General features: G+C 41.7%; 1 protein-coding gene across 1 annotated transcript in view; it reads left to right on the top strand.

Annotated features, from left to right (window-relative positions):
* AP1S3 (adaptor related protein complex 1 subunit sigma 3) overlaps nt 1–18,775 on the top strand; it is an 83,808-nt gene that overhangs the window by 36,802 nt on the left and 28,231 nt on the right. The window lies entirely within an intron of this gene.

Genomic DNA, 18,775 nt, shown 5'->3' with positions numbered 1-18,775 from the left:
ATATAAATAAATAAATAAATAAATAAATAATAAAATAAAATAAAATAAGATTAAATAAAACAGTTTGGCTTTGGTGCATTTGGGATTTGTGTGGTGATTTGTTAAAGTTGTTCAAGAGCTGTTGGCCAGGCGTGGTGGCTCACACCTGTAATCACAGCACTTTGGGAGGCCAAGGTGGGAGGATCACCTGAGGTCAGGAGTTCGAGGCCAGCCTGGCCAACATGGTGAAACCCCACCTCTACTAAAAATACAAAAAAATTAGCCAGGCGTGCTAGCAGCTACCTGTAATCCCAGCTACTTGGGAGGCTGAGGCAGGAGAATTGCTTGAACCAGGAGAATCACTTGAACCAGGGAGGCAGACGTTGCAGTAAGCCAAGATCGCACCACTGGACTCCAACCTGGGCAATACAGTGAGACTCTGTCTCCAAAATAAATAAATGAAAATTAAAAAATTAAAAAAAAAGTAAAACTGGATGCTTTCTCAGTAAGGAAGAAAGCCCAGCAGACAGTGACTGTACCTTCCTCCCCTCCTTCCTTACCATCCTCCCATCTCATTTCTCTTAGAAACAGGGATTTCCCTGCCAATACAAGGTTTGTTTAGTTATCTTAAAATCTCAAAGGAAGTAATGACTCCTCCTCTCAATAATGTTCCAGACCCTCAGTAAAGATATCCAAGCAATCTTTTCTAAGTTCCTCATTGCTCTCTACGAAGAGATAAGGGCCCAACCCAAACTGTCTTGATCAAGCTAAACTAGTTAGATGGCCTCAGATCTTTTGCAAAATGTTGGCAGTTCAAAAACTTTGCTCAGAGCTTTTTCTACCTGTTTTATTGTCACTTCTTTGATAAATGTAATACTAGTGATGCAGAATGACTCAGTACTAATGTCATTATTGTCTTCAGTTGAATTTTTATTTCTTCTATCTTAACCTCTGTAAGCCAAGGCCTTTTGGCTTCTCTGCTTGTTTTTATGATTGGCACAGAAACTGTTAGTATTAGATGGGGTAGAGGGAGCTTTAAGTGTTACCCTCTCATGGGCCGGGTGTGGCGGCTCACGCCTGTAATCCCAGCACTTTGGGAGGCCAAGGTGGGCAGATCACATGGGCCCAGCAGTTTGAGACCAGCCTGGCCAACGTGGTGAAACCCCATCTCTACTAAAAATACAAAAATTAGCCAGGCTTGGTGGTGGGTGCCTGTAATCCCAGCTACATGGGAGGCTGAGGCGCAAGAATTGCTTGATCCCAGGAGGTGGAGATTGCAGTGCCACTGTACTCCAGCCTGGACGACTGAGTGAGGCTCTGCCTCATAAAAAGAAAAAAGAGAGTTACCTTCTCATTATATGGATGGTTCAATATCATAGTGACTTTAAAAGTGGGCAAGGCCAGTCTAATTGGTGCCAGTGTATATCTCTTTGCTTTCCACTCAAAGAGGCAATGTTGCATTGCTGTTTAGAGAATGGGCTCTGGAATCAAAGCCCAGCTCTGAAACCTTCTAGCTCATTGATCTGGAACAGGGTACTTAACTTTTTTAAGCCCTAGAGTCCTTATCAAGTGGAAATAATAACAGTATCTACTTCTCATGGTTATGAGGAAGATTAAATGAGGTTCTATGTGTAATGTGCTTCTTCCATGGTGTCTGACACATGCGCTACACATATCAACCATCAACTATTATAAATAGGTCTCTGGTATTAGCAAAAGACTTCTCTGGTTATAATTATTTGCATGACTGGAAAAAATGAACAGTAGGGGTTTTAGCTTTGGTGGATGAGAAAAAGTGTCAGATGCTAAGTGCAAATAGCCCTGGGCTGGGAATGTGGAGATCATCTTCATTGTGCCTCAAACTGTACCACTGAAGGTATAATCACCAGGTCTCTGGGCCTTGACTTCTTCAGTTTTCTTTCTTCCCTATTTGTATACGTTTATTTCCCTTTCTTGTCTTATTGCATTAGTTAGGATTTCTTGTATGATATTGAAAAGCAGTAATGAGAGAGTTCATCCCTGCCTTGTTCCTGATCTGAAAGGGAAAGCTTCTAGTATATCACCATTAAGTATAATGTTAATTGTAGTTTTTTGTAAATGTTCTTTACCAAGTTGGAGGCATTCTCCTCTATTCCTCGTTTGCTAAGTTTTATCATGAATTGATGTTCAGTTTTCTCAAATGCTTTTTCTGTATCTATTGATATAATCGTGTGATTTTTCTTTTTTAGCCTGTTGGTGTGATAAACTATATTAATTGAATTTTTTTTTTAAGAGACAGGGTCTTGCTCTGTCACCAGACTGAAGTGCAGTGGCATGATCATAGCTCACTGCAGCCTTGAACTCAGGCTTAAGTGATCCTCCCACCTCAGCCTCCTGAGTGTCTAGTATTACAAGTGTGTTTCACCATGCCTGGCTATTTATTTTCTGTAGGAATGGAGTCTCGATATGTTGCTCAGGCTGGTCTCAAACTCCTGACCTCAAGTGATCCTCTTTCCTTAGCCTCCTGAAGCTCTGGGATTACAGACATGAGCCACCATACTTGGACTACATTAATTTATTTTTTATTTTTAAGACAGAATCTCACTCTGTTGCCCAGGCTGGAGTGCAGTGGTGCAATCTCAGCTCACTGCAGCTTCTGCCTCCTGGGTTCAAGCAGTTCATCTGCCTCAGCATCCCGAGTAGCTGGGATTGGAGGCATGTGCCACCACGCCTGGCTAATTTTTGTATTTATAGTAGAGATGGGGTTTCACCATGTTGGTCAGGCTGGTCTCAAACTCCTGACCTCAAGTAATCCACCCTCCTTGCCCCGCTTTGGGAAGTGTTGGGATTACAGGTGTAAGCCACCACACCTGGCCATACATTAATTGATTTTTGATTGCTGATCTAGCTTTACATCCTGGAATAAAGCCCACTTGGTTGTAGTGTGTAATTCTATTTATATATGATTGGATTCGAATTGCTAATTTTTTTTTTTTTTTTTTTTTTGAGACGGAGTCTCGCTCTGTCGCCCAGGCTGGAGTGCAGTGGCCGGATCTCAGCTCACTGCAAGCTCCGCCTCCCGGGTTTAGGCCATTCTCCTGCCTCAGCCTCCCAAGTAGCTGGGACTACAGGCGCCCGCCACCTCACCCGGCTAGTTTTTTGTATTTTTTTAGTAGAGACGGGGTTTCACCGTGTTAGCCAGGATGGTCTCGATCTCTTCACCTCGTGATCCGCCCATCTCGGCCTCCCAAAGTGCTGGGATTACAGGCTTGAGCCACCGCGCCCGGCCGCTCATATTTTGTTGAAGATTTTTTTCACCTATGTTCATCAGAAGATTTCTTCAGTTTTAGGATAAGAAGTTTTGTACCAAATCAGCTTTATTGTCCTTCCTAATGCTAGAATTTTGTGAGTCTGGGAATGAGTTATTATTTCATTTTAAATACCTCACTGTGGTAGATACTAAATAAATATTGGCTAAGTTGAATGGAATCTGCTGACTTTATCTTTGGAATGTAGATGATCTGGTTTTATAATATTGAACTGTAACAAAATAGAAAACAACAGTGATGATTTTTGAGATTAAAGATAAAAAGGCATAAAATTCAAAGCCAGAGATATACGGTGGATTAGTTTGCTAAGCTGCCATAACGAAGTACCATGAGCTGGGTGGCCTAAACAACTAACATTTATCATCTCATAGTTCTGGAGGGTAGAAGCCCGGCAAGAATGATTTCTTCTAGGAACTCTGAGGGAGAATGCGTTGCTTGACTTTCTCCTGGCTTCTGGTGGTTTAAGGGCAGTCTTTGGTGCACCTTTGCTTCGGTTGCATTGCCCCAGTCTCTGCCTTCACCTTCACATGCTGGTGTGTGTGTGTGTGTGTGTGTGTGTGTGTCTGTGTGTGTGTCTGTGTGTGTATATGTCTAGGCCCAAATTTCCTTTTTATGAGTCCACCAGTGACAATGAACTAGGGGCCCACCCTATGCTAGTATGACCTCATCTTAACTAGTTACATCTGCAATGTCTATTTCTTCTCTCTCTCTCTTTTTGAAATGGAGTTTCACTCTTGTTGCCCAGGCTGGAGTGCAGTGGCGCAATCTCGCTCCATGCAACCTCTGCCTTCTGGGTTCAAGTGATTCTTCTGTCTCAGCCTCCCAAGTAGCTGAGATTACAGGTGCCCGCCACCACACCCAGTTAATTTTTGTGGTTTTAGTAGAGATGGGGATTCACCATGTTGGCCAGGCTGGTCTCGAACTCCTGACCTTAGGTGATCTGCCCACCTCAGCCTCCCAAAGTGCTAGGATTACAGGCATGAGCCACTGCACCCAGCTGCAACATCTGTGTCCAAATAAGTTTGACTTCTGAAGTACTGGGGGGTTAGGACTGTAACATGAATTTGGGGGACACAATTCAATTCATAGCAGGTGGATTATTCTGTCCTTTCAGTGTAACTACCTGTCTATCCTTCCTTCCTTCTTTTCTTCCATTAAATGTTACTGTGCCATACAGGTGGATGGACAACAGACAGACAATGTTATGAGGAATTGTCTTTATAGAGAGAATGTTCACATTTCACCTAAGTGGCTACTTAATAGTTCATAACGGTTAACCTTTGATTCTGCAGGTTACTTGTAGCTGGCATTGACTTCATACATGTCAACAGTTTGTTTCTGTGTCTTGTTTCTATGTCTTTCCATTTTTCCCCCTTATTGTTCCTCTTATCCTGGTCTTCCTAGCTCTAGTTCTACCCCCTCAGATCCACTTAATTTGCCTTTCCCTGAACATTTCACAGTAGCTAGTTCTGCCACCAGATGGTGTGCAAGGATTAGGAAAACAATTGAAATACGTTGGTCAATGTCTTTTCAACATTTGATTTCAGGAAAAAGGCTGACATGACAGGCCTACCTGAGATTCTGAGATTGACAGCAGGCCCCAAATGACATTCTGAGATTGTGTAGATATAATTTTTTATATAAATTTTCCTCTCATTTATCATAGAAACCTGAGCCGGCAACCTAGAGGGGAAAAAAACCCTGTAACATTTGATGTATATATGTAAATGAGAGACTTTGATCTCAGAACAGATTTGACGATAATATTAGGCTGAGATATGGAAGCAAGGTTCTTGGGTCAGAGGACCGCTTCCTCAATAGGTAGTCTCAGAAGCCACAGAAAGGAGAAAGCTCTTGCGCCAAGCAAAGCTGTAGAGTGTTAGTGTGATGAGGGACTCCAGCCATCATCTGATTCAGCGGCCTCAAATGAGGCCTGCAGCCAAAGGGAGCTTGCAGACCACATCCACACACAGTGTGCTTTGTTTAGCTTGAACAAGGTTTTATTTTATTTTATTTTATTTATTTATTTTTTTGAGACAGAGTTTTGCTCTTTTGCCCAGGCTGGAGTGTAGTGGTGCGATCTCAGCTCACTGCAACTTCTGCCCCCTGGGTTCAAGTGATTCTTCTGCCTCAGCCTCCTGAGTAGTTGGGATTATAGGCACCTGCCTATAACCATGGCTGGATAGTTTTTGTATTTTTAGTAGAGACGGGGTTTCGCCATGTTGGCCAGGCTGGTCTCGAACTCTTGACCTCAGGTGATCCACCTGCCTCAGCCTCCTAAAGTGCTGGGATTACAGGCATGAGCCGTGTCCAGCCTAAACAAGGTTTTATTATTACTAATTGACAACGTTAAGACAATCCCAATATTTCACCTAATCATCCAGATTTCAGGCTTTTGGGAAAAAATTCTGAAGACTCAGCAACAGTGATTGACATGTTTTTCTTGGCCACACTTGACTATGGCAGAGTTGTGGCCGTGTCTTTCGTTGGAGCTTGTGATTCTTAGTTGCTGCTCTCTCCTCCACCCGCTATTGTATGATGCTGAACCTTTACCTTTATTTAATATGTTACCTGCCTCTGCCCAGCCTGTGAACGGCATTTGGATATGTGACCTGGCTCTCCTATTTCTTGGATGAAGACATGAGGTCTGGAGAGAGAGACGAGGGGAGTTGGTTCAGGCACACCTGCCTTCTGATCCACCATAACTGGTGCTATGTCTGCACCTAGAAACCGGTGGGAAAAGAGTAGACGTGATTCACCTTAGAGGAGTGATGCAGTACGAGTAAGGAATCAGCAGGGAAGGTGAAAACTCAAAATTCAAAATTCCGCTGCTGCCACTCAATTATAGAAAAAGAAGTTAGAGGACCAGGCACCGTGGCTCATGCCTGTAATCCCAGCACTTTGGGAGGCCAAGGTGGGTGGATCACCTGAGGTCAGGAGTTCGAGATCAGCCTGGCCAATGTGGTGAAGCCCAGTCTCTACTAAAACTACAAAAATTAGCTGGGCACAGTGGTGGGCACCTGTAATCCCAGCTACTCGGGAGGCTGAGGCGGGAGAATCGCTTGAACCTGCGACATGGAGGATGCAGTGAGCTGAGATTGCGCCACTGCACTCTAGCCTAGGTGACAAGAATGAAACTCCATCTCAAGAAAAAAAAAAAAAAAAAAGGATGCTAGAAGACTACACATCCGTAAGTGAAAAAATGGGGAACCCTGAAGTAAACACCTTACAGGGAACTTGAATAAATACATAATCAGAAGACCATTGGTCAGCGTTCAAGCGAAAGAAAGGAACTCCAGATTACTCACCTCTAAGTACATCCCTGCTGTTTCTGGGATAAACTTATTTAAATAATAATAATGGAAAGGTGATTGATGAGACCAGGCGATTAAGGAGACAAAGTAAGTAAGTCAGCTAGACAGCAAATAGTTTGTTGTTTCCCAAGAATGTCCTTCTGGATACCTGTGAAATGGCTGTAAGAGGCTCTTTCCATCAGAATGTGGAAACTGTTAGAGAAATAAATAATGGGGTAGTAATGGGATGATTCTGAATGGGGAAGCATAGATTGTTTTTGCCTGCCTTGATGAAGATAAATGGGAGTATAAATGTGAGGTGCTGACTCCTGGATAATTTATTTTTTATTAATTAATTAATTTTTTTTTTTTTTGAGACGGAGTCTCTCTGTGTTGCCCAGGCTGGAGTACAATGGTGTGATCTTGGCTCACTGCATCCTCCACCTCCCGAGTTCAAGCGATTCTCCTGCCTCAGCCTCCCAAGTAGCTGGGATTACAGACGCCTGCCACCACGTCCGGCTAATTTTTGTATTTTTGGTAGAGATGGGCTTTCGCCGTATTGGCCAGGCTGGTCTCGAACTCCTGACCTCAGGTGATCTGCCCACCTCAGCCACCCAAAGTGCTGGGATTACAGGCATGAGCCACCGCGACCCGCCTGGGTAATTTATTAATGATTACAGACATTTACTGAATACTCGTTCTTTGCCGGACTCTACACTATAGAGGTGGACATGTGTAATATCGTTTTGTTCTCCCAGCATCACTGAGGTCCTTACCGTTGTTTTTCCTATTTTGTTGATGAACAGACTGGAAAGATCAGGTAACTTTTTCACATCGACTTAGCTCATAAATGACAGAGGCAGGATTTAAATACAAGCTCTCAAGCTACTGATTACCAAAATTTTCCCACTTAACCAAGCTACTCCACTGCCTCCCAGCACCCTCTGCCTGGCCTAGTGATAAATGCCCCGTGGGCCCTGGACAAAATCCGAAAGCAGTGATTGAGTTATACCATTTTGGCCAGATGGCATGCAACAAGCTTGAAAAAGCTAACATTTAAATTTGTGGAATGTAACAAATTTGTTTCAAAGGGTCACTAAAAATAGAAGACTGGCAGATGTCAGTGAATCTTCATCCTAAGAACACGTGTAAAAGGTATCTGGGAAACTTCCATCTGGCAAATCTTATTTCTACCAAGAGCATGCTGGTAAAATCTATACTAAGGATACGTCACGAAAGACTTCAGCAGATGGCCTGTTTAAAATAAATTTTTTTTAAAAAAAATTTTTGAGACAGAGTTTCACTCTTGTTGCCTAGGCTGGAGTGCATTGCTGCAATCTTGGCTCATCGCAACCTCTGCCTCCCGGGTTCAAGCGATTCTCCTGCCTCAGCCTGAGTAGCTGGGATTACAGGCATAAGCCCGGCTAATTTTATATTTTTAGTATAGATGGGGTTTCTACATGTTGGTCAGGCTGTTCTCAAACTCCTGACCTCAGGTGATCCGCCCACCTTGGAAGTGCTGGGATTATCGGTGTGAGCCACGGCGCCCTGCTTGCAGATGGCCTTTCTAGGGAGAAGGCAACTTGGCTTGTGGAAGAGGTAACTGGATTTGGCTGGAGCCCTTTGAGAAGGTGAATATGCCATGCTGCTGAAGAAACAGTGAACATCCCTCCTTTCCACTTTCAGAAAGCCCCTCTGATGGGGGTTCAGACGTAAGGCAGAGAGTTGAGAGGGAGTAGCCTTGGAAAGATAGTCTTGTGGCTTTCAGAGTGCACTTAGAGGAAGGACATCAGGATAATTGTTTTAAAGGCTCATCCCGACATGCAAAGGTAAACCATGGAGCCCTGGAGGAATGAGTGTTCAGATGAGTCATGTGTAACATTTTTATAATTGATCTAGCAGAAAGAAGAGGGCAGCTGGGTCTTTTAGTTTGCAGATGCTATTAGGCGCTTCTGGCCAGAGAACTGTTAAACCTGTCAGGATAAAGCTGCCAGAAGATGTGGCAAATACAAGTGCTAATTGAGTTTATCCTATCTGGAGAAAAGTAATTCAAGTTGTAAGTTTCTGATACCCAATAAAACCCTGGGCTTTTTAAAGGAGCACTTTCTCAAGAAAACCACAGGAGGGACTGACTCCTGGATAATTTATTTTATTTTATATTTTATTTGGTTTTGTTTTTTTGAGATGGAGTCCCTCTGTGTCGCACAGACTGGAGTGCAGTGGTGTGATAGTCTTAGTGTTATAGGGGTTAGTTATAGGGGTTAGTGTTCTCTAACCCTTATAGAAAAGCCAAAGCACTTCTCCACCCAGAATATTAATAGAGGGCTAGTTGCTATTTCTCAAAATTTAAGAGTTCCACCAATATGTGAGTCCTCATTCTGAACAAGAAATGGAGTTAGGCATGATTCAGGAAGAAAAATGCAAAATGTTAAGGGAATTAAGAAACCTATGGTAGGAAAAAAAGCTCAAGAGGTGAAACCTCTTTAATCCAAAGGTGATAGCTGAGGATCATATGTAGTAACTTACTAAAACACAAAGGACAAACACAGAATCAGTAAAAACTATCAATCCTTTCTACTTAAAACTTGTGGACTGAACACAGTGGCTCACGTCTGTAATCTCAGCACTTTGGGAGGCCAAGGCAGGAGGATCACCTGAGGTCAGGAGTTGAGACGGGTCTGGCCAACATGGTGAAACACCATCTGGAAAACAAAACAAAACAAAAAAATGTATTAGGTAGTGGTGGGAAAAGGGGAGATGTTGGTCAAAGGGTATAAAGTTTTAGTTAGGTTGAATAGGTTCTGGGGATTTAATGTACATCTTGGTGACTGTAGTTAATAATAATGTATTATATACTTGAGCATGCAGCACAGATCATCCCATCACCTAGGTATTAAGCCCAGCATCCATTAGCTATTCTTCTGGATGCTCTCCCTCCTCCCACCTCCACTCCCCATTGTTCCCCCACATGTGTCCATGTGTTCTCATCATTCAGCTCCCACTTCTAAGTGAGAACATGCAGTACTTGGTTTTTTGTTTCTGCATTCGTTTGCTGAGGATAATGGCTTCCAGCTCCACTATGTCCCTGCAAAGGACAGAATCTCATTCCTTTTTATGGCTGCATAGTATTCCATGCTGTGTATGTACCACATTTTCTTAGTCTAGTCTGACTCCATGGATGGGCATTTAGGTTGACTCCATGTCTTTGCTATTGTGAATGGTGCTGCAATGAATGTACACAGGCATGTATCTTTATAATATAATGATTTATATTCCTTTGGGTATATACCTAGTAATGGAATTGCTCAATCAAATGGTATTTCTGCCTGTAGGACTTGGAGGGATTGCAACACTGTCTTCCATAATGTTTGAACTAATTTACACCCCCACCAACAGTGTAAAAGTGTTCCTTTTTCTTCACAACCTCATCAGCATCTGTTGGTTTTTGACTTTTTAGTAATGACCATTCTGACTGGTGTGAGGTGGTATCTCATTGTGATTTTGATTTGCTTTTCTCGAATGATTAGTGATGTTGAGCTTTTTTTTTTCATGTTTGTTGGCTGCATGTATGTCTTCTTTAGACAAGTGTCTGTTCATGTCCTTTGCCCACTTTTTAGTGGTTTTTTTTTTCTTGTAAATTTGTTTAAGTTCCTTGTAGATTCTGGATATTAGACCTTTGTCAGATGAATAGATTGCAGAAATTTTCTCCCATTCTATAGGATGTCTGTCTACTCTGATGACAGTTTCTTTTGCTGTGCAGAAATTCTTTAAGTAGATCCCACTTGTCAATTTTTGCTTTTGTTGCAATTGCTTTTGGCATTTTCGTCATGAAATCTGCTCATGACTATGTCCTGAATGGTATTGCTTAGCTTTTCTTCTATGGTTTCTGTAGTTTTGGTTTTACATTTAAGTATTTAATCCATCTTGAGTTGATTTTTTAACATAGTATAAGGAAGGAGCACAGTTTCAATCTTCTGCATATGGCTAGTCAGTTCTCCCAGCACCATTTATTAAATAGGAAGTCCTTTCCTCATTGCTTATTTTTGTCAGGTTTGTCGAAGATCAGATGGTTGTAAGAGTGAGGTCTTACTTCTGAGTTTTCAATTCTGTTCCACGGTCAATGTGTCTGTTCTTGTACCAGTACCATGCTGTTTTGGTTACTGTAGTCTTGTAACATAGTTTGAAGTAGTAGCCTGAAAGTAGTAGCTTTGTAGTATAGTTTGGGTAGTGTAATGCCTCCAGCTTTGTTCTTTTTGCTTAGGATTGTCTTGGCTATTCGGGCTCTTTTCTGGTTCCATATGAATTTTAAAATAATTTTTTCTAATTCTGTGAATAATGTCAATGGTAGTTTAATGGGAATAGCATTGAATCTGTATATTGCTTTGTGCAATATGGTCATTTTCATGATATTGATTCTTTCTGTCCATGAGTATGGAATGTTTTTCCGTTTGTTTGTGTCATCTCTGATTTCTTTGAGCAGTGGTTTTTGTTAGCTGTATTCTTAGGTATTTTATTCCTTTTGTGGCAGTTGTGAATGGGAATCCATTCATGAGTTGGCCCTTGGCTTGCCTGTTGTTGGTGTATAGGAATGCTAGTGATTTTTGCACATTCATTTTTGTATTCTGAGACTTTGCTAAAGTTGCTTATTAGCTTAAGATGCTTTCAGGCTGAGATGATAAGATTTTCTAAATATAGGATCATGTCATCTGCAAATAAAGATAGTTTGACTTCCTCTCTTCCTATCTGAATATGCTTTATTTCTTTCTCTTGCTTGATTGCCCTAACCAGAACTTCCAATACTATGTGGAGTAAGAGTAGTGAGAGAGGGCATCCTTATCTTGTGCTGGTTTTCAAGAATAATGCTTCCAGCTTTTGCCCGTTCAGTATGATATTGGCTTTTGTCACAAATGGCTCTTGTTATTTTGAGATATGTTCCTTCAATATCTAGTTTATTGAGAGTTTTTAACATGAAGGGATGTTGAATTTTATCAAAGGGCTTTTCTGCATCTATTGAGATAATCATGTGATTTTTGTCTTCATATCTGTTTATGTGATGAATCACATTTATTGATCTGTGTATGCTGAACGAACCTTGCATCCTGGGGATGAAGCCAACTTGATCATGGTGGATAAGCTTTTTGATGTGCTGCTGGATTTGGTTTGCCAGTATTTTGTTGAGGATTTTTGCATTGATGTTCATCAAGGATATTGGCCTGAAGTGTTTTGTTGTTGTTGTTGTTGTTGTTGTATCTCTGCCAGGTTTTGGTTTCAGGATGATGTTGGCCTCATGAATGAGTTAGGAGAAGTCCCTCCTTTTCAGTGTTCTGGAATATTTTCAGTAGGAATGGTCCCAGTTCTTTGCACCTCTGGTAGAATTCAGCTGTGAATTCATCTGATCCTGGGCTTTTCTTGGTTGGTAGACTGTTTGTTACTGTCTCAACTTCAGAAAAAGTTATTGGTCTATTGGTCTATTCAGGGATCAAATTTCTTTCTTGTTCAGTCTTGGGAGGGTGTATGTGTCCAGGAATTTGTCCATCTCTTCTAGATTTTCTAGTTTATGTGTATAGAGGTGTTTTTGTGTTCTATGATGGTTAGTTGTATTTCTATGGGGTCAATGATAATATCCCTCTTATCATTTCTAATTGTGATTAACTGAATCTTGAAAGTAGATCTTAAATGTTGTCACAACACACACACAGATTTTAACTATGTGAGGTGATGGATATGCTAATTAGCTTGATTGTGGTAATTACTTTATAATGTATATGTATAAAAATCACATTTTATACCATAAATATGTATTATCTTTCAGGACATATGTTAAAGTGTATTACTTCACCTATAGGCCAGTAGACTCATGACATCCTTATTCTATGAACCTGTACAGGTTGAAAAAAAACTGTTTTAGGTAAAATCAAACAATTGCTGGGCGCGGTGGTCGTGCCTGTAATCTCAGCACTTTGGGAGACCAAGGCAGGTGAATCACTTGAGGTCAGGAGTTTGAGACCAGCCTGGCCAACATGGCAAAACCTCATCTCTACTGAAAATACCAAAAAATTAGCCAAGCGTGGTGGCAGGTGCCTGTAATCCCAGCTACTCAGGAGGCTGAGGTAGGAGAATTGCTTGAACCCGGAAGCAGAGGTTGCAGTGAGCTGAGATCATGCCACTGCACTCCAGCCTGGGCAACAGAGCAAGACTCTGTCTCAAAAAAAAAAAAAAAAAGACTGGAGGCAATTTCTTTTCTTTGTATTTTTAGTCTTTGCATGTGTCAAAATGTCATGTCTCTTGATTGATAATTTGGCTGGATGTAGACTTCTCATCTTTCAGCATCTACTATTGCAGGTTCTGGTTTCTGATCCATTGCATGTAAACTGTCTTCCTGGAATCTCAGGCTACTCTCTTTGTCATGGTTGTTCTGAAGTTTCATGTTGATGTGTTTCTAAAATTCATTGTGCTGCACACTTGATGAGCTTTTTAAAATCTGAAGTCTCATCTACTTAGTTCTTGAAAAAATTTTGAATTCTTTCTTTGGTGTTTTCTTCCTCTCCATTATCTCTGCTCCATCTTTCTAGATATCATTACACCTTCTTGTTTGATTGCCTATAGTTTTTTTTTTTTTTTTTTTTAAGATAGAGTCTTGCACTATCACCCAGGCTGAAGTGGAGTGGCATGATCACGGCTCACTGCAACCGCTGCCTCCCGGGCTTAAGCAATCCTCCTACCTCAACCTCCTGAGTAGCTGGGACCATAGGCATGTGCCACCATGCCTGGGTTTTTTTTTTTTTTTTTTTTTTTTTTTTTTTTGTTTGTTTGTTTGTTTTGAGACAGATTTTGTCATGTTGACCATGGCTGGCCTTGAACTCCTGGTCTCAAGTGATCCACCCACCTTGGCCTCTCAAAGTGCCAGGATTGTAGGCATGAGTCACCATGCCCGGCACCCCCTCTATAGTTTTATATTTTCCATTAATTTCCCGTCTATTAAAAATTATTTTTGAAGGATAGGATCTCACTATATTTTCCAGGCTGGCCTTGAACTCCTGGGCTCAAGTGATCCTCCTGCTTCAGCCTCTGGAGTAGCCGGGACTACAGGCATTCCACTGTGCTTAGCTTACATCTATTTTTTGAGGGGTCCAGTTTATTGGAGATACCTTTGACTTTATTTTGGTTATCATAGTTTTTGACTTTTAAGAACTTTTCTTACCTCTTTTAAAAAAGGAAACTGTTTTACTAACATAGGAACATCATCTTTTAACCATCTCTGAGTATATTGTGTGTGTGTATGTGTTTGTGTATAGCAATTTGTTCAGCTCTGTAGCTCTGTGATTTGTTACAGTATCCAGTGTTTTTTTTTTTTTTTTTTTTTTTTTTTTAAAAATTTTTTTAGCCCTTTTGCCCTTTGTTTTTTTTAATTTTCCCGTGTTTTTTTTTTTTTTTTTTTTTTTTTTATTCTATTTGTTCTTTTCTGTCTCTTTCTTGTCACAGGCTGTTTTCAAATGCCTGGGACTCTTGTCATCTACTCATATTTAGAAGCAGGGTGTCTGAGGGCATAGACAGGTTGACTGGAGTCTTCATTGTTAGTACCTAAGGTCTTTTCTCTGCCATTTAGTGGCTTCAGGGAAGAATCATTCAGTCTCTTGAATTAAGAGATGGGTTTTTCTGTACAACAAAGCTAGAGATGGAGGTTCAGAAACCTTACATATATAGCTTTTCAGGCTGTGAATTAGGTTTAGGATCCAGGAGGGTTGCAGACATCTGTAAATCTCTCTCTCTCTCTCTCTCTTTTTTTTTTGAGACAGAGTCTTGCTCTGTCACCCAGACTGGAGTGCAGTGGTGCAACCTTGGCTCACTGCAACCTCTGCCTCCCAGGTTCAAGCAATTCTCCTGCCTCAGCCTCCCAAGTAGCTGGGATTACAGTCATGTGCCACCACGCCCAGCTAATTTTTGTGTTTTTAGTAGAGTTGAGGTGTCACCATGTTGGCCAGACTGGTCTTGAATTCCTGACCTCAGGGGATCTGCCCGCCTCGGTCTCCCAAAGTCCTGGGGTTATAGGNTTTTTTTTTTTTTTTTTTTTTTATTCTATTTGTTCTTTTCTGTCTCTTTCTTGTCACAGGCTGTTTTCAAATGCCTGGGACTCTTGTCATCTACTCATATTTAGAAGCAGGGTGTCTGAGGGCATAGACAGGTTGACTGGAGTCTTCATTGTTAGTACCTAAGGTCTTTTCTCTGCCATTTAGTGGCTTCAGGGAAGAATCATTCAGTCTCTTGAATTAAGAGATGGGTTTTTCTGTACAACAAAGCTAGAGATGGAGGTTCAGAAACCTTACATATATAGCTTTTCAGGCTGTGAATTAGGTTTAGGATCCAGGAGGGTTGCAGACATCTGTAAATCTCTCTCTCTCTCTCTCTCTTTTTTTTTTTTTTTTTTTTTTTTTTTTTTGAGACAGAGTCTTGCTCTGTCACCCAGACTGGAGTGCAGTGGTGCAACCTTGGCTCACTGCAACCTCTGCCTCCCAGGTTCAAGCAATTCTCCTGCCTCAGCCTCCCAAGTAGCTGGGATTACAGTCATGTGCCACCACGCCCAGCTAATTTTGTGTTTTAGTAGAGTTGAGGTGTCACCATGTTGGCCAGACTGGTCTTGAATTCCTGACCTCAGGGGATCTGCCCGCCTCGGTCTCCCAAAGTCCTGGGGTTATAGGTGTGAACCACTGCACCCGGCCAAGTATCTCTTCTTAAGAGTGAAGATGGTGTAAGTCCTTTGAGTGGGGATGTAAGCCTTAAGTATATAAGAACTGTGGCAATCCAGCCTGGTGCAGTGGCTCATGCCTGTAGTCCCAGCACTTTGAGAGGCCTGGGTGGGTGGATCACTTGAGGTCAGGAGTTCGAGACCAGCCTGGCCAATGTGGTGAAACCCAATCTCTACTAAAAATACAAAAATGAGCCAGGCATGGTGGCACATGTCTATAATCCCAGCTACTCGGGAGGCTGAGGCACAGCACGAGGATCACTTGAACCCGGGAGGTGGAGGTTGCAGCGAGCCAAGATCATACCACTGTGCTCCAGCCCGGGCAACAGAGTGAGACTCCATCTCGAAAAAAAGAACTGTGGCATTTACATTGGAGCTTCTCAGATTAGGTAATGCCCTGCTTTGTGTGAACAGTGTCAGCAGCCCTGCTTGGGAGGCTACTGACTCTGGGGGATGGAGCAAGCTGTGCTAAGAGGTTCTCCAACTGCATGGAGTTCCTAAATTTCTGTACCCTTGGATAAAGCAATTGGAAACTTACTGTGTGGTATAGTTTGTGTGTGTGTGTGTGTGTGTGTGTGTGTGTTGCATATGCATGTGCGTTTTCACTTAGCTGTAGTCCCTAGAAATCTGCATGTGCACATGTCAGTTACTTGATAGGGAGACTTTTAGCCGTTCTCCCTTCTTTCAGAACTCTGCCTTATCCCTTGTATTCTAGGGACATGGTGCCCCCAAGTGTTGTTCTCAGGCATTCTCTGGGGAGACGTATCTGGTTTCTCTTGGGAATTCACCCTTTCAGTGACAACTTCCCCTATTTTGCCAAATCTGTCATCTCATTTCTGTCTCTATCTTCCAAAGTTTGGTTGAAGATTTCTGTCAACTTCTTAGCTTAGGAACACCTTTCTCTCTTAAATGAAGACATATGGCTTTGCACACCCTGAAGGGTTAAGACCCAGGAGTGTTGCAGATGTCTACAAATATTTCTTCTTGTATTCATCCGTTCTTGCATTGCTGTAAAGAAATACCCGAGACTGGGTAATTTATAAAGAAAACAGGTTTAATTGGCCCACGGTTCTGAAGGCTGTATAGGAAGCATAGTGGTTTCTGCTTCTGGGGAGGCCTGAGGAAACTTACAATCATGGTTGAAGGCAAAGGGGAAGCAGCACCTCACATGGCTGGAGCAGGAAGAAGAGGGAGGGGAGTTGCCACACACTTTTAAACAACCAGATCTCACAATAACTCACTCACTGACTCTCGTGAGAACAGCATCAAGGAGATGGTGCTAACCCATTCATGAGAACTCTAGATCCTCATGATCCAGTCACCTCCCACTGAGCCCCATCTCCAACACTGGGGATTACAATTCGACATGAGTTTAGTGGGGACATAGATCCAAACCATATCACTTCTTTTTTTTTTTTTTTTTTTCGAGACAGGGTCTCACTTTGTCACCCAGGCTGGAGGGCAGTGGCATGATCTCAGCTCACTGCAGCCTCCACCCCCTGGGTTCAAGTGATCCTTCTGCCGTCGTAGTCCCCCAAGTAGTTGGGACTACAACTGCACCACCATGCCTGGCTAATTTTGTATCTTTGGTAGAGATTATGGGGTTTCACCATGTTGCCCAGGCTGGTTTTGAACTCTTGAACTCAAGTGATCTGCTCACCTTGGCCTCCCAAAGTGCTAGAATTACAGGCATGAGCCACCATGCCTGGTCTTCTTCTTCTTTTTTTTTTTTTTAATTTAATACTTTTTTTTTGTAGTGACACAGAGTTTCACTATATTGCCCAGGCTAGTCTTGAACACCTGACCTCAAGCAATCTTCCTGTCTCAGCTTCCCAAAGTGCTGGGGTTGCATGCAGGATCCACCATCCCTGGATTGTTTTATTATGTTGATTACAATCTACTAAGTTTCTTTTATAACCCACTGGATTTCACCTGTTGTAAAACAATGCTCTAGTTAATGTGAGTGAAACCTACACTGCAGGTTCGCACTTTCCTGCCCGTTCACTTTCTCCAGTTGATTGCCAGAATTAAATGACGTTGCTTTGAAATTAGAGAAAACAGTTATTAGGGGCTCCTCCATCTTAACAAGGCAACAGTGATCATTTTAAATGATCCTTACCTATGACTGTTTTCCCTATGCATATGTAATTGTCATCTTAGTTGTGTAGCTAGGAGATACTTTGGTTACACAGTTCATACATTTCTTAAGACTTAATTTTTTTAGAGCAGTATTAAGTTCACGACAAAATTGAGTGGAAGGTACGAGATATCTCATATAGCTCCTGCCCCAACACATGTGGAGTCTCTCCTGTTATCAACGTCCCCACCAGAGTGGTACACCTGTTGCAACTGATGAGCCTACACCGACTCCTCTCTGTAGTTAATTTATTTTTTGTTTTGTAATTTCAACTTTTATTTTAGATTCAGGGAGTACAGTGTGAGCTTGTTACATGTAGAGTTCATTGTTGGTGTTGGACATTCTATTGGTTTGGACAAATTTATAATGACACGGATCCTCCATTATAGTATCATACTGAGTATTTGCACTCCCCTAAAATCTTCTGTCCTCCACCTGTTCATCCCTCCCCGACACACTTGCCACAACCACTGGCAGCCACACAGTCTGCAATTCTTTTGCCATTACTACAAGGTCACCTGAGTAGTGTACTATCTCTTTGAGCTAAAGTTTTATTTGTTGAAAGAACTTTGGCATTTACTTAGTATTAGACCTTCAGATAGAATGTTGACTGATTTTATTGAACTCATGGATATTCTTTTATTAAGCTTTTTTTTTCTAATTATAGAATCATACATGAATTTTGGAAAATACAGACAAGTACAAAGAAGAAAATAACATTTACAATTTCACTGTTGTAAGATAACCACTGTAACAATTTAGTGTATTTCTTTCATGTAATTTTTTTTTTGCAAGAATACTTTTACATTTTGCTATACTACACACACAATATAATCTTTTTTATTTTATTTTTTTGAGATGGAGTTTTGGTCTTATTGCCTAGCCTGGAGTGCAGTGGCATGATCTCATCTCACTGCAGCCTCTGCCTCCCGGGTTCAAGCAATTCTCCTGCCTCAGCCTCCTGAGTAGCTGGGATTACAGGCACCCGCCACCACACCTGGCTAATTTTTTGTATTTTAGTAGAGAGAGTTTCGTCATGTTGGCCAGGCTGGTCTCGAACTCCTGACCTCAGGTGATCCGCTCGCCTCGGCCTCCCAAAGTGCTGGCATTACAGGTATGAGCCATCGCGCCTAGCCATCTTTTTTAAACAACATTGTATCATAAGCATTCTTACTTTGTTGAAATTATTTAGTAAATATCATTTAAACTCTATTATTGGATATTTAGGCATTTTTTAGTTTGTTTTGTATGCTAATATAAAGAAGTGTAGTAAACATCTAATGCCTCAATATTTGCATTTTAGGGCACATTCTTA

The sequence above is a fragment of the Rhinopithecus bieti genome, unplaced genomic scaffold, assembly GCF_001698545.2.
Source record: "Rhinopithecus bieti isolate Rb0 unplaced genomic scaffold, ASM169854v2 scaffold_33374, whole genome shotgun sequence".
NCBI lineage: Eukaryota > Metazoa > Chordata > Mammalia > Primates > Cercopithecidae > Rhinopithecus > Rhinopithecus bieti.
The sequence above is the reverse complement of the archived record's forward strand: the minus strand, read 5'-3'. Positions and strand labels throughout refer to the sequence as shown.